Raw genomic sequence first — 16529 nt, forward strand, 5'->3', positions numbered from 1 at the left:
AGAATTAAATTCAACAAAATATTTATTAGGTTGTTAGAACAATATGTTTGAAGCAATCCCTAGTGAAGAGAACCTTACAAAATTGGGGGGGGGGGGGGGGAAGGGAGTTTATTTTAAATTGAATGCAATAATAAGTAAAATTAAGGACTCTATTTAGAACCTCAACTACTCCTTTAATCAGGTTATTTGGGTGACAAATTAACTCTTTTGGCCACTGTTTTGCAAAGTGGCTTAAAGTCACATTTAGAGTACATTTGTAAGTAGGGAATACGCAACAGGCTCACTATTACATACTTTGATAAGCAATGTTTACAATCTCAAATGACAATCACCATTGAGACTGTGTTTATGTTATGGGATTTTATGTTTATACTCCTTTGCACAGAAGTCAATCTTAAGGGACCTTTAGGGAAACAATTATTTTTTTCAGGCTTCTAAAATGTTATTAGGAATATTATTATAAGTCATTAAAATAAAGCAATAAGTATGCAACATAAATCTATTAACAGTAATTCCATAATTACTCTCAAACTCTCATTACCAGAAGAGACACACACAAGAATGTCTATGCTAAGTATCTTAAGAACGTTGCTTCCTTACATCTAGGCTAAGCACCTTGAGAACTATACTTGCTTCCTTACCTGTGTATACTAAAAAATAAATGTCATTTTTCACTCTTTCAACATTTCCCAATTTTAAATCTTGGGTTTTTTTTTATTTTTTTAGTATTTTATTTTAGAGAGAGAGAGGTGCAGAGGGAGAGAGAATCTTAAGCAGGCACAGAGTTTCTCAGCACAGACTCCAGCCCTGGCCTCAATCCCAGGACCATGCCCTGAACCGAAATCAATACTCAGACGCTAAACCAAATGAGCCATCCAGGCACCCCTCAACATTTAATTTAACTAAGCCTCAATCCCTATACAAGGCTATGAGGATAAACAGATTTGGTCTCTAAATTCAAGGAACTCAAAATTCAGTGGGGAGAAAGTCACACAATCTACCTGGCATGATCATTAACACCTAACTTTCAACAAGAGAAAAGAAAGGCAAGTAAAATTGATAAAATTATTTTTCACAAGTGGTGTTAGTAAACAATTCTAAAACCAATAGACACTGCATACTGAAATTGAACAATTAAGTAAATGAATTAAGTAAATGGATCACAGAAACCAGATTTCCCTCTGCAGAGTTGGGATTTACAGACAATGGGAAAGCTCCAATGATCCATGTGGTAACAGATTAGGGTTGGAGGGAATTTAGCTGAATATAGATACACATGGATACAAGTGGAAACAGTTATAAATATGTGCATACATGTTGGTTACTATACACAACTTCTTGTTCTGTCAGCTTAAAGGGCCTAGAAGCAACGCATTTCAGTATCCAGGAGGACACCAGATCTTGGTTTCTAATACCATTCTCCAATAAAAGAAACCAGCATTCTTTGGGAAAATGGCTGTTTCTAGAGCTGGGACAGGGAATATAAAGGATGGGCATGAGTATCATGCAGTGCCACGAAGTACAAAGGTGCTTAAAAAAAAAAAAAAGCACAATGATGAGAGTATGTCAAAGGGACACAGAAGCCAACTGAAAGAGCTTTCAATGCTCAAAGCCAGAATAATCTGAGCAAGAAAATAAGTCAGTATTACATTATTACCAAAAGAATAAAATAAATACCCATGGTCCATACTGATATGGCCAATGCCCTACAAAGAAGGATTTCATCATATTGTGTAGGTTCTCTCCTCTCAAGGGGGTATACAGCAGGACTCCCTACTGGTGTGGGCTGCACAAAATGACTTCCTCCAGAAAGTCTAGTACAGAAAAGCAAAATTTTAAGAAGAATAACATTTCAATGGATAAACCTGGCCAACATTAAGTTAGTCAGGTAACCAGGATTACTATCAACAGTCATCAGTCATATTGGCAGTGTGTACCCTTGATATGGTGTACTTCTGATAGGGAAAAATCTGTTATATGATGGCCGGCAGGAGTGATAAGGGAATTTCAATCTCTGCCTGAAGACTTCCCTTCCGGGTTCTTCTTCCAACCCTGCTTGCTTCAAGCACCAAATTACTAATAATGAGGAATGCGGAAGTAACAGACTAAATTGTCCCCTCTGTTGATGCTCTGGGCTCAGACCTCTGGAAAATGATCTACTCTGAGCCCACTGGTGTAAAATAAACCTCCTGCCTTCCAAGATCTCCAAGTGCTGCTTGGTTCTTCTGCTGGGTGATCCAGACTGGTTTCCGTAACACTTCACCCCTCTGGTCATCCTCCCCAAAACACATAACCCCAGTTGAACCATGAGAAAAACATCAAATCCCAACTGAAGAACATTCTACAAAATACCTAACCAGTACTCTTCAAAACTGTGAAAATCATCAAAAACAAGGGAAGTCTGAGAAACTCTCAGCCAAGAGGAATCTAAGGAGACATGACAATTAGGTAATATGGTATCCTAGTTGGAGTCCTGAAACAAGAAAAGGACATTAGGTAAAAACTAAGGAAATCTGAAGAAAATATGGATTCTGGGTCATAATAATGCATCATTACTGGTTCATTAATTGTGCAAATATACCATACTAATGTAAGATGTTAATAAGAGGAAACTGGCTGTGGGACATATGGGAACTCTCTGTACTATATTTGCAACTATTCTGTAAATCTAAAATTGCTCTAAAATAAAACATTTTAAAAAATTCTACTGGAATGAATTATAAATTCTTACCAGTGAAGAAAATAAGAATCCTCCATTATTTCTGTAGGTACCAACTTAACTGAGCACACTTGAAAATCTGATTCATTCCTTAAACATTAAAAAATAAAAGTTGATATATTCATAAGGCAAGAAGCCAATGTTATCAGTTTGTAAAGTCTATTATTTAAAAAAAATAAAAACATCCTCTGGATTGCAAAACTGATACTTTGCTATTGATTTTTTTCTTAAGCATTTGAAACTGCTGATAAGACAGGATAACAAAATAAATTACAACAGTTAAGAGTTCATATTAGATAATTACAACAATAAAGGTTTCACTTTAGGTAAAATTGTGGTCAACCATGCATCGGTATCATTTGGACCTGAATTTTTCCTGCAACTACAAGAAGCATTCACTACAAAACGCCCCAGGGCTGACTCCTACAAGGACTGGTTACCATGAAATCCCAGTGAAGGCAATGTTCTGTGAGTATCACCTGCTACCTAAAAGAGCAACAAGCTGGCTTCATATAAGCTAAACTGGAGGCTGAAAACAGATGGTATTTAATTTGGCCATAATTTTTTCAATCTGAACTTGTTGCCAACAATAAAATCTGAGAGACTACATACAAAAACTACAAATTTCTACCTTTTTATTTAAATCATAGGAAGATCTGGCCATGTCTCACCTGCATTCCCATAGGCAACATCTGATGTAGCAGAGCAAAGGTGGCCCCTTTAAGGCATGGCACAGCCTCTCCAACATGCCTTAACCCCCAGCACTTCCCTATTTTCTGTATTCCAGCCCACTTTACTGATTCTTTACATAAGCTAAGAATAGAATGTGAATTCCACAAAGGACATCATAAAGAGGCTTCTGGGGGAAAACAGGACTAGTTAAATGAGTAGGTGGGTTTGTTTTGTTAGATGGTGTATGCCAGCTTGGGCAGCAGCAAAATTTCTTGAAACACACACACACACGCACACATGCACGCCTGGATCTGTCATTGGAAGGCTAACTTCATACAGTGCCTTGCCTCTCCAGGAAATGTTTGTCCAACCAATAGCTAAAGAGTGTGAGCCAATGTTACCCTGAAAGGAGCACATACTTATCTAGACATTCTCTATTTCCATTATATAACTCTAAAAAGTCTAAGAAAAAATTTGAAGACAACCCAGTTCAAGCTAGTCACAACTATTCGAACCCAACAGACAGGATTAATGAGCAAATCTCAGATTCAGGAAAACAGAACAAGTCATGTCAAATCTTATACTTTCATATCCAACAAAGGAGTCATAAGATACCCACACAATTCATGCCCATGGTGATATATACTCTAAACATAATCAGTCAAAATTTCCTTTTTTTTACATTTTAAGTTTTTATTTCCTTCCACTTAGTTAACACACTAGAACAAACAATGCTAAAATTTGTATGGAACCACAAAAGACCCCAAATAGCCAAAGCAATCTTCACACAGAAAAGCTAAGCTGGAATCACAATTCTGAACTTCAAGGTATATTACAACACTACAGTAATCAAAACAGAATGGTGCTGGCACAAAAACAGACACATAGATGAACAGAACAGAATAGAAAACCCATAAAGGAACCCACAATTATATGATCAGTTAATCTTCGAGAAAGCAGGAAATATCTAATAAGAAAAAGTCTCTTCAACAAATGGTATTGGGAAAAAGTGAACAGCAACACGCAAAGGAATGAAATTAGACCACTTTCTTACACCATACACAAAAATAAACAGAAAATGGATTAAAGACATATATATAAAACCTGAACTCATAAAAATCCTAGAGAACACAGGTAGTAACTTCTTTGATATTGGCTGTAGCAACTTTTTTCTAGATAGGTCCCATGAGACAAGGGAAATAAAAGCAGAAATAAACTACTGGGACTACATCAAAATAAAACACTCTGCACAGTGAAAGAAACAATCAACAAAACTAAGAAGCAACCCACTGAATGGGAGAAGACATTTGCAAATGACATATCTGATAAAGGGTTAGTAACCAAAATATATAAAGAACTTATAAAACTCAACACCCAAAAACTGAATAATTCACTTAAAAAAATGGAAAGACATGAACAGACATTTCTCCAAAGAAGACATCCAGATGGCCAATAGGCACATGAAAAGATGTTCATCATCACTTACCACCAGGGAAATACAAATCAAAACTATAATGAGAGATCACCTCACACCTGTCAGAAAGGAAATCAACAACACAAGAAACAACAGTTGTTAACAGTTGTTAACAAGGATGTGGAGATTGGGGAACCCTCTTGCGCTGTTGGTGGGAATGTAAACTGGTGCAGCCACTCTGGAAAACAGTACGGAGGTTGCACAAAAATTTTAAAAAAGAACTACGTTACAATCCAGCGATTGTACTACTAGGTATTTACCCAAAGGATACAAAAATACTAATTCAAAAGGATATATGCACCTCCAAGTTTAAAGCAGCATTATTTACCATAGCCAAGATATGGAAGTAGCCCAAGTGTCTATCAATTGATGAATGGTTAAAGGAGATGTGGTATATAGATATGCAATTGAATATTATGTAGCTATAAAAAAGAATAAAATCTTGCCATTTGCAATGACATGGGTGAAACTAGAGAGTATAATGCTAAGCAAAATAAGTGAGATAAAGACCAATACTACATGATTTCACTCATATGTGGAATTCAAGAAACAAATGAGCAAAGGGAAAAAGAGAGAGACAAACCAGGAAACAGATTCTTAATTATAGAGAACTGATGGTTACCAGAGAAGAAGGGGGTAGAGGGTAGGTTAAATAGGTGATGGGGATTAAGGAGTGCAGTTGTCCTGATGAGTACCAGATGATATATGGAATTGCTGAATCACAAGACTGTACACCTGAAACTAATATAACACTGTATGTTAACTAACTGGAATTAAAATAAAAAATTACTTAAAAAACTGTACCATCGTACTATGTATGTTATGTATGTAGACATAACACATATGGTAACCACATCATAAAGGAGGGAGGATGATGGTAAATGAACCTACATGGTTGTAAGGGCTTTTCTTTCACATAAAGTAGTACAATAATGATCCTAAATAGACTGTGACAACCTGAAGATGTATACTGTATAATCCTACAGCAACAATTTACAAATTTTTTAAAAAAGCTATTATTAAAAAACTACTACATTAAGTTAGGTGGAAATTTTATAAGTAATCAATTAACCCAAAAGTAGACTAGACAGGAAAAATCAAAGAACATACCATATTTGTCCACACCCACAAAATGTATAACACCAAGAGTGAACCCTAACATAAAACTATAAACTTTGGGTGATTGTGATATGTCGATGCAGGTTCAGCAGCTGGAACCAATGTATCACTCTGGTGGGAGATGCTGATAATGAATATACATGTGTGGGGACTCAGAATATATGAGAAATCTCTATACCTTCTGCTCAATTGTGTTGTGAAGCTAAAACTGCTCTAAAACATAAAAGTCTATTAAAAATTAAAATAAGATTGAAATAAAAACAGATGAGACAAACAATGCTTAATAAAATTACAGATCTAAATCCAACTATATCAATAATTACATAAAATATTTGTGAAGCTAAATGCTCCAGTTAAATGGCAAGGATTAACAGACTGGAAAGGATAAACTATGGTATGTTCACACCACAGAAAACATTCAGCAATGAAAACTATAGCTACATACAACATGGATAGATCTCAATTTTGAGGGAGTAAAGCCAGACCTAACAGATTACATACTGTATAATTACATGAAGTTTAAAAGAAGGTAAAACCTACCGAGGCATATAGGGATTCACATAAGTGGTAAAACTACACAGCAAACTAAGACATTAGCAGAGAAATTAGGAGAGCTGTGACCTTCAAAGGTGAGGTATAGAATGAAGAGAATGCTTCTAGGGTACTGACAATATTTTCTTTCTTGACCTCACTGGTGTAAATAATTCATTATTCTGCTACATTTGCTGTATCTGTGTTATATGTCACAATTTAAAATGTTAAAAACAAAAACATAAAATTGAACAGACTTGATCATTTCATAACTAAAAACTGTGGGTTTGAAAATGATAGAATGGAAATAGTCATAAGAGAAGCACAAAAAGCGTATGTATTTGAAAAGGGCATTTGTGGTGATAATACACAGAATAACTCTACCCCAAAATTAACTATCACAAAATTCTCATATTCATAAGCATAATAAATCATATAACATCCCTTGATTAGCTATTTTCTAAATACAAAATTCACTTTTTAGAATAGATAACAAAATTTTACCAATGACTAGATCAATTTTTCCCAAAGGTTTGGGTTCTTCATTACTCCAAAACTTTATAGTCTTACATTAAACATCAGTGTAAGACCTTTTAAAAATACCTCGGTATATTTTGAGTTACTGGAAATATTGGACAACTTAAAGAGCCAATAACATGATTTAAAGAATTCTAGCTTTGTATAATATGGTTTCTTTTGTTTGTTTAATTAAAAATTAATGTGAAAATCATTGGTCAAGCCAGTTTAACAGCCTTCATTATCTTAGTCTACAAAAGTCAAGTGGATATAGAACTTTTTCACCCAAAAATTAACCTCTCCCAACCTCCAACAGCAACAACAAAACTACCTAACATTTTAAAATTCTTCCCAATCACTATCTTTATTTTTTCCCCAGAGGTTTGGGGAATGCTGGTATGTTCCCACATCGGTTGAACATAGTTAACTCAGGTGGGGGTTTATTCGGATGTGTGGTATGGGAAGTCCGGGTCTGCCACGGAAAGGCAGAGGCAAACAGCTGAAAGAATGCTTATTCTTCCGCTTTTCCAAGCACTGAACTCAAGTGTCCCTTCTGTTGATGATAACATGAACACAATAAAAAGGCACTTACAGCTTAGGGCAGTGGAAAATCTGGTCACATGAACAATTTTATTTCTAATCTGCAGAAAACTTAAATCTAGTATGTGTAATTTCGAAGGTTTTGTTTTGGTTTGTTTTTTTTTCTTTTTGGTGCTAGATGAGGACAGGTTTATTTATGATCCTGCCTCTCCAAATGATTAGGTCTCTGGTAGACTCTGGCACTGCTACAAATTGCACAAACTCATAAACTCATGATTTAAAAACAGGTCTGATTTATATTTATGCAAAGTAAGGTCAGAAGTCCTGGACCCACTTTCCAAATCCAATTGCTCCATCATCATGACCAACCTGAATTTCGTAAGAGTACTTACAAAACACAAAGTAAAAAATGTTAAACTGTTCAAAGACTACCTATTTCAGCTAAATGGGTATATCCTGATTTTCACAACAGAGAAATATACTGCATTAATTTATTAGTACTACCATAGCTAAATACCACAAACTGGGTGGCTTAAACAACCCAAATTTACTGTCCCCAGTTCTGGAGGCTAGAAGTCCAAAATCAAGGTGCTGTTGGGTTGGTTTCTTCTGAGAGCTATGAGGGATGGCCAGGTTCTCCCTATGGCTCTTCACAAAATCTTCCCTCCATTGTGTGTCTATGCCCAAATCTCCCCTTTTTTATAAATATACCAGTCACATTGCATTAGGGTCCATCCTAATGACTTTGCTTTAATTTGACTACCTATATAAAAACCCTATCTCCAAACAAGCTCACTTTCTGAGATACTGGGGATTAAAATTCCAACATATGAATTTTTGGTGGACACAATATATAACATCTATACACGTGTGTATGTTATATATATTATGTATGTATATACGTATATAACTAGAATCACTCCTAACAATTAATAATTGCACTAAATGTTTTTCATGCCACTTCTGAATGTGTATTTGTAACATTCACAGAGTAACACATTTCTGTTTCTTTTCCTTCTATACACATAACACAGATCACACATACAAATCCATGTTTTGTTGCTAAACAGAGGTATTTCAAGCCAAGGAGCCTGAAAACACAGAAAATAGGGCATATTTTCCAATGGAGGTAAAGATTATAGTGTAACCAATAGGAATGTGCAAGCCAGCAATAATTTAATTTAGTAGCTGAGCCAAACCATAGTAGTCCACTTTAAAAATATGGAAACTTGAGAAAGTGATATTGTTACAATTGTTAACTATGGAATGTAAGAACATTTATTTCAAACTTCAAGTCACACAAATCTATTTTGTGTATTTATTTTTTAAAAGAAATATCTATTCAGCACATTTGGGATTTGAGAGCTTGAAAATAACTGAATCCTTTTCCCTGTGTGTGCATGTTAACACCAAATGTAAATGCTGTTACGAGGTTCCAGTTACCGCAGGACTCTGCCTTCATGCCGACTTATTTTTATGCATCTCTCAGAAGGAAATACTCATGGTTTGAGTTTCAATGGATGAGTGCTTTCACCCTTATGAAATACAGAAAGTGCTCTCCCTTTTAAACTATTAACGAAAGGTAAAGAACTACTATGACTTTTCAAATGCCTTTGCTCTTATATTTTTAAAACTTTTAAAAAGTTTTTTTTTTTTTAATTATGACTATTCAAAAGGTTTACCTGAGGCAAATCTGTCCTATGGGGTAAAAATCAAAGGGCAACACACAGGATTTTATTTTATTTTTTAATGTTTATTTATTTTTGAGAGAGACAGAGTGCAAGAGGGGGAGGGGCAGAGAGAGAGAGGGAGACACAGAATCTGAAGCAGGCTCCAGGCCCTGAGCTGTCAGCACAGAGCCCGACGTGGGGCTTGAACTCACAAACGTGAGATCATGACCTGAGCCAAAGTCAGAGGCTCAAATGACTGAGCCACCCAGGCGCCCCTTTCGGTTTTTGTTTTAGACAAAAATATGTGATATTTCCCATCTTAACAATTTTTTTAATTTTTTTTTTTAATGTTTACTTATTTTTGAGAGAGAGAGTGAGCGGGAGGAAGGAACAGGGAGAGACAGAGGCACAGAATCCAAAGCAGGCTCCAGGCTCTGAGCTGTCAGCACAGAGCCCAGCACGGGACTCGAACTCACTAACCGGGAGATCATCACCTGAGCCAAAGTTGGATGCTTAACTGACTGAACCACCCAGGCACCCCATCATCTTAACCATTTTTTAAATGAAGAGTACAATAGCGTTAACTATATGTACACTGTTGTGCAACAGATCTCTACATGTTTTTCATCTTGCAAAAGTGAAACTCTGTAACTAAGCAAAGACTAGACTCTTCTATTCCACTCCCTCCAGCCACTGGCAACACCATTCTACTTTCTGTTTCTAAGAGTTTTGACTATTTTAGATACCTCATTTAAGCGGAATCATGTCATACAGTATTTATCTTTCTGTGACTGGCTTATTTTAATTTTCTCTTAGCTTAATGTTCTTAAGGTTCATTCATGTTGCAGCATATTACAAGATTTTCTTTTTTAAAGATTTTACCAGAGTTTTTTATGTTTATTTTGAGAGAGAGAGAGAGAGAGAGAGAGAGAGAGAGAGAGAGAGAGGGGAAGAGTGAGCAGGGTCAGGGCAGAGACAGAGGGGGTCAGAGGATCCAAAGTGGGCTTCACACTGACAATAGTGAGCCTGATGTGGGGCTCAAACTCATGAAAAGTGAGATCATGCTCTGAGCAGTAGTTGGATGCTCAACCAACTGAATCACCCAGGCTCCCCTAGAGTTTCTTCTTTTTAAGGTTACATAACATTCCACTGTGCATATATATACACCACATTTGCTTTATCCATTTATCAACTGATGAGCATTTAGGTTGCTTTCATCTCTTGGCTACTGTATGAATAATGCTCCAATGAACATGGATATGCACCTATCTCTTTGAATGGCTGCTTTCAACTCTTTTATATATATATATACGCAAAAGTAGCACTGCTGGACCATATGATAATTCCATTTTTAATTTGACAAGGAAACATCATACTATTTTCCATCATACTATTTTCCATATTTCCATGTGCACCATTTCACATTCCCAACAGTGCACGTGGGTTCCAATTTCTCCACATCTTTGCCAACACTTGTTATTTTCTGCTTTGGGGATAATGGCCATCCTAACGGCTGTAAGGTGATACCTCACTGTGGTTCTAAACTGCATTTTCCTAATAATTACGTGATGTTGAGCATCTTTTCATGATTGTTGGTCATTTGTATATCTTCTTTGGAGTAATGGCTATTCAAAACCTTTATCAATTTTTTAACAATTTTATTTTTTGTTACTGAGTTGCAGGAGTTCTATAATATGGGTATTAATCCCTTATCAGATATACAGTTTGCAGATACTTTCTTCCTTTCTGTAGGGTACCTTTTCACTCTGTTGATTGTGCCCTTTGCTACACAGAAGTTTTTAAGTTTGATATCATACCATTTGTCGATTACTGCTTTTGGTGCCTACGCTTTTGGTGTTATATCCAAAAATACTTGCCAAACCTAGTGACATGAAGCCCTTCCCCTATATTTTCTTTTAGGGGTCTTACATTTAGGTCTTTGAACCATTTCAAGTTAATTTTTGTGTATGGTGTAAGGTAAGGCCCCAAAATTAATTCTTTTGCTTGTGGATCTCTAGTTTTCCTAACAATACATGTTGAAGAGATTATCCTTTCCCATCATGTACCCTTGGCACCTTTGTCAAAGATCTTTTGACCATATAAGGGAAGGTGTACTTCTGGGTTCCCTATGGTGTTCTTTTGGTCTATATGTCTGTCTTTATACCAACACCATACTGTTTGATTACTGTAGCTTTATAATATGAAGTCAGAAGTGTAAGGCCTCCAGCTTTGTTCTTCTTTTTCAAGACTGATTTCACGACCTGGGGTCCTTTAAGATTCCATATGAATTTTAGAATTTTTCTTCTTTCTGCAAAATATGACACAGATTTCAATAGCATTTGCATTGAATCTGTAGATCACTTTGGGTAGTAGGGCATTTTAACAATATTAAGTCTTCCAACCATATATACAAAATGTCTTTCCACTTATTTGTGTCTTCTTTGATTTCTTTCAGCAATGTTTTGTAGTTCTCAATATGAAAATCTTTCACCTCTTAAGTTTATTCCTAAGTATTTTATTCTTTTGAAGCTGTCTTTTGGATTGGTCATTGTACAGAACTGCAATTTATGTCTGTATGTTCGTCCCATAACCTACAACTTTGCTGAATTCATTTATTCTAACAGTTTTCGTGTGTGTGGAATCTTTAGGCCTTCTATATATAAGATCATGTCATCTGCAACAGAAATAATGTCACCTCTTCCCTTCCTATTTAGATGCCTTTTGATTTGTTTTTCTTGCCTGAATGTTTTGGCCAAGATTTTCAGTACTTTACTGAATAGAGGTGGTGAGAATAAGCATCCTAACCTTAGAGGAAAAACTGAAAGTTTTTCACCACTGATTGATGTTAGCTGTGGCTTTTCATATTTGGCCTTCCATACATTGAGGTAATTTCCTTCTATTCTCAGTTCATTGAATGTTTTTATCATGAAAGAATGATGAATATTGTCAAATCTTTTTATTACCCATTTGAGATAATCATATCGGTTTTGTCCTTCATTCTGTTCATGTTGTATATTATACAGATTGATTTTCACAAGTTAAACCATTCTTGCATTCCAGAAATAAATCTTAGACATAACGTATACTCCTTTTAATATGCTGTTGAATTTAGTTTCCTAATATTTTGTTGATGATCTTTGCATCAATATTCATTAGGGATATTGGTCTACAGTCTTCTTTTCTTGTAGTATCTTTGATTACAGCATCAGGTGGCCTCACAGAATGAGTATGGAAGTGTTCCAACCTCCTCAAATTTTAGGAAGAGTTGGACAACTGGTATCAATTCTTTAAATGTTTGGTATGGATCTAGGCTTTTCCGTGTTGTAAGGTTACTATTGATTCAATCGCCTTACTAGTTATAACTCTGTTCAGACTTTTTATTTCTTCATGATTAGTCTTGGTAGATAATATATGTTTCTAAATGTACCCATTTCTTCTAGGTTACCCAATTTTCTGGCATATAATTCCTCAGTTTTCCTGTTTGATCTTTTTTATTTCTGTGCCATCACATGTAAGAACTCCTTTCATTTCTGATTTTTCTTGAGTTTCCTTTTATTCAGTCTAGCCAAAACTTTTCAAATTCATGAATCTTCAAAGAACCAACTCTTAATGTCCTTTTTCTGTTGTTTTTCTATTCTATCATCAATTTCTGCTTCTAATATTTACTTCCTTCTGCTAAAAATTGGGTTTAATTTGTCCTTCTTTTTCTAGTTCTTGAATTGTTAGACTCTCAAACAGAAAATTTTTGTTCAATATATGCATTTATCATCATAACTTTCCTTCTTAACACTGCTTTTGCTGCAGCCCATAGTTTTATTATATTGTTTTCATTTTCATTTGTCTCAAGATAATTTCCACTTACCCCTGTGTTTTCTCCTTTGACCCACTGATTCATTCAGAAGTGTGCTGTTTAATTTTCACATTTCTGTGAAGTTTCCAGTTTTCCTTTTGCTATTGATGTCTAGTTTCATTCCACCGTGGTCAGAAAAAGGTATTTGGTATGATTTCAATTCTTCTTAAATTGGTGAAGAATAGTTCTGTGGCCTAATATGTGATCTATATTGAAGAATGTTCCAGGTACACTGGAGAAAAATGTGTATTTGGCTATTGTTGGGTGGAGTGTTCCATATATGTCTATTAGGTCCAATTGGTCTATCGTGTTGTTCAAATCCTGTTCCCTGTTAACCTTCAGTTTGTTTGACCTATCCCCTTACTGAAAGTGGGGTGTTGAAATCTCCCACTATCATTATGTTACTGTCTATTTCTACCTTCATTTCTGTCAATGTAATGTTTGCTTCACATAGTTGGGTGCTCTATTAGGTGCATATAACTGTTACATTTTTTTAATATGAAATTTATTGTCAAATTGGTTTCCATACAATAGCCAGTGCTCATCCCAACAGGTGCCTTCCTCAATACCATCACCCACCCTTCCCTCCCTCCCACCCCCCATCAACCCTCAGTTTGTTCTCAGTCTTTAAGAGTGTCTTATGTTTTGACTCCCACCCTAATTTTTCTTTTCCTTCCCCTCCCCTATGGTCTTCTGTTAAGTTTCTCAGGATCCACATAAGAGTGAAAACATATGGTATCTGTCTTTCTCTGTATGACTTATTTCACTTAGCCTAACACTCTCCAGTTCCATCCACGTTGCTACAAAAGGCCAGATTTCATTCTTTCTCATTGCCAAGTAGTATTCCATTGCGTATATAAACCACAATTTGTTTATCCATTCATCGGTTGATGGACATTTAGGATCTTTCCATCATTTGGCTATTGTTGAAAGTGCTGCTATAAACATTGGGGTACAAGTGCCCCTATGCATCAGCACTCCTGTATCCCTTGGGTAAATTCCTAGCAGTGCTGTTGCTGGGTCATAGGGTAGATTTATTTTTAAGTTTTTGAGGAACCTCCACACTGTTTTCCAGAGTGGCTGCACCAGTTTGCATTCCCACTAACAGTGCAAGAGGGTTCCTGTTTCTCCACATCCTTGCCAGCATCTATAGGCTCCTGATTTGTTCATTTTAGCCACTCTGACCAGCATGAGGTGATACCTCAGTGTGGTTTTGATTTGTATTTCCCTGGTGAGGAGTGATGTTCAGCATCTTTTCATGTGCTTGTTGGCAATCTGGATGTCTTATTTAGAGAAGTATCTATTCATGTCTTCTGTCCCTTTCTTCACTGGATTATTCGTTTTTCGGGTGTGGAGTTTGGTGACTTCTTTATAGATTTTGGATACTAGCCCTTTCTCTGATATGTCATTTGTAACTATCTTTTCCCATTCCATCAGTTGCCTTTTAGTTTTGTTGTTTCCCTTACAGTGCAGAAGATTTTTATCTTGACGAGATCCCAATAGTTCATTTTTGCTTTTAATTCCCTGGCCTTTGGAGATGTGTCAAGCAAGGAATTGCTGCGGCTGAGGTCAGAGAGGTTTTTTCCTGCTTTCTCCACTGGGTTTTGATGGTTTCCTGTCTCACATTGAGGTCCATCATCCACTTTGAGTTTATTTTTGTGAATGGTGTAAGAAAGTGGTCTAGTTTCATCCTTCTGCAGGTTGCTGTCCAGTTCTCCCAGCACCATTTGTTAAAGACACTGTCTTTTTTCCATTGGATATTCTTTCCTGCTTTGTCAAAGATTAGCTGGCCATACTTTTGTGGGTCTAATTCTGGGGTTACTATTCTGTTCCACTGGTCTATGTGTCTGTTTTTGTACCAATACCATGCTGTCTTGATGATGACAGCTTTGTAGTCGAGGCTAAAGTCTGGGATTGTGATGCCTCCTGCTTTGGTCTTCTTCTTCAAAACTACTTTGGCTATTCGGGGTCTTTTGTGGTTCCATACAAATTTTAGAATTGCTTATTCTAGCTTCGAGAAGAATACTGGTGCAATTTTGATTGGGATTGCAATCAGTGTGTAGAAAGCTTTGGGTAGTATTGACATTTTAACAATATTTATTTTTCTAATCCACGAGCACGGAATGTTTTTTCATTTCTTTGTATCTTCTTCAATTTCTTTCATAAGCTTTCGATAGTTTTCAGCATACAGATCTTTTACATCTTTGGTTAGGTTTATTCCTGGGTACTTTAGGCTTCTTGTTGCAATTGTGAATGGGATCAGTTTCTTTATTTGTCTTTTTGTTGCTTCATTATTAGCGTGTAACAAAGCAACTGATTTCTGTACACTGATTTTATATACTGAGACTTTGCTGAATTCACGTATCAGTTCTAGCAGACTTTTGGTGGAGTCTATTGGGTTTTCCATGTATAATATTGTGTCATCTGCAAAAAGTGAAAGCTCGACTCCATCCTTGCCAATTTTGATGCCTTTGATTTCCTTTTGTTGTCTGATCGCTGATGCTAGAACTTCCAACACCATGTTAGACAACAGCAGTGAGAGTGGTCATCCCTGTCGTGTGCCTGATCTCAAGGGGGAAGCTCTCAGTTTTTCCCCATTGAGGATGATATTAGCTGTGGGCTTTTCATAAAAGGCTTTTATGATGTTTAAGTATGTTCCTTCTATCCCGACTTTCTCGAGGGTTTTTATTCACAAAGGATGCTGAATTTTGTCAAATGCCTTTTCTGCATTGATTGATAGGATCATATGGTTCTTTTCTTTTCTTTTTTTAATGTGATGCATCACACTGGTTGATTTGAGAATGTTGAACCAGCCCTGCAGCCCAGGAATGAATCCCACTTGATCATAGTGAATAATTCCTTTTACATGCTCTTGAATTCGATTTGCTAGTATCTTGTTGAGAATATTTGCATCCATGTTCATCAGGGATATTGGCCTATAGTTCTCTTTTTTTGCTGGGTCTCTGTCTGGTTTGGGAATCAAAGTAATGCTGGCTTCGCAGAGTGAGTCTGGAAGTTTTCCTTCCCTTTCTATTTTTTGGAACAGCTTGAGAAGGATAGGTGTTATCTCTGCTTTCAATGTCTGGTAGAATTCGCCTGGGAAGCCATCTGGTCCTGGACTCTCATTTCTTGGGAGTTTTTTGATAACTGATTCAACTTCTTTGCTGGTTATGGGTCTGTTCAAGTTTTCTATTTCTTCCTGTTTGAGTTTTGGAAGTGTGTGGGTGCTTAAGAATTTGTCCATTTCTTCCAGGTTGTCCAGTTTGTTGGCATATAATTTTTCATAGTATTCCCTGATAATTGCTTGTATTTCTGAGGGATTGGTTGTAATAATTCCATTTTCATTCATGATTTTATCTATTTGGATCATCTCCCTTTTCTTTTTGAGAAACCTGGCTAGAGGTTTATCAATTTTATTTTTCCCATAAAAAACCAACT

The 16529-nt window shown here is 36.2% G+C and overlaps 1 protein-coding gene across 4 annotated transcripts in view; it reads right to left on the reverse strand.

Annotated features, from left to right (window-relative positions):
• The window catches only part of BICC1 (BicC family RNA binding protein 1), a 285454-nt gene that overhangs the window by 249017 nt on the left and 19908 nt on the right, over window positions 1-16529 (reverse strand). The gene's annotated exons all lie outside the window — the stretch shown is intronic.

This window comes from Panthera onca, chromosome D2 (assembly GCF_046562875.1).
Source record: "Panthera onca isolate mPanOnc1 chromosome D2, mPanOnc1 haplotype 2, whole genome shotgun sequence".
NCBI lineage: Eukaryota > Metazoa > Chordata > Mammalia > Carnivora > Felidae > Panthera > Panthera onca.